Source organism: Physeter macrocephalus, chromosome 6, assembly GCF_002837175.3.
Source record: "Physeter macrocephalus isolate SW-GA chromosome 6, ASM283717v5, whole genome shotgun sequence".
Taxonomy (NCBI): domain Eukaryota; kingdom Metazoa; phylum Chordata; class Mammalia; order Artiodactyla; family Physeteridae; genus Physeter; species Physeter macrocephalus.
The window spans coordinates 43,254,318-43,254,640 of NC_041219.1; positions in this window are offsets into that span (position 1 = coordinate 43,254,318).

A 323-nucleotide genomic window follows, 5' to 3' on the forward strand; every position below is an offset into this window, starting at 1 on the left:
TTTTTTTTTTTTTAGATTCCATATATATGTGTTAGCATATGGTATTTGTTTTTCTCTTTCTGACTTACATCCCTTTGTATGACAGACTCTAGGTCCATCCGCTTCACTACAAATAATTCAATTTTGTTTCTTTTTATGGCTGAGTAATATTCCATTATATATATGTGCCACATCTTCTTTATCCATTCATCTGTTGATGGACACTTAGATTGCTTCCATGTCCTGGCTGTTGTAAATAGTGCTGCAGTGAACATTGTGGTACATGACTCTTTTTGAATTATGGTTTTCTCAGGGTATGTGCCCAGTAGTGGGATTGCTGGGTC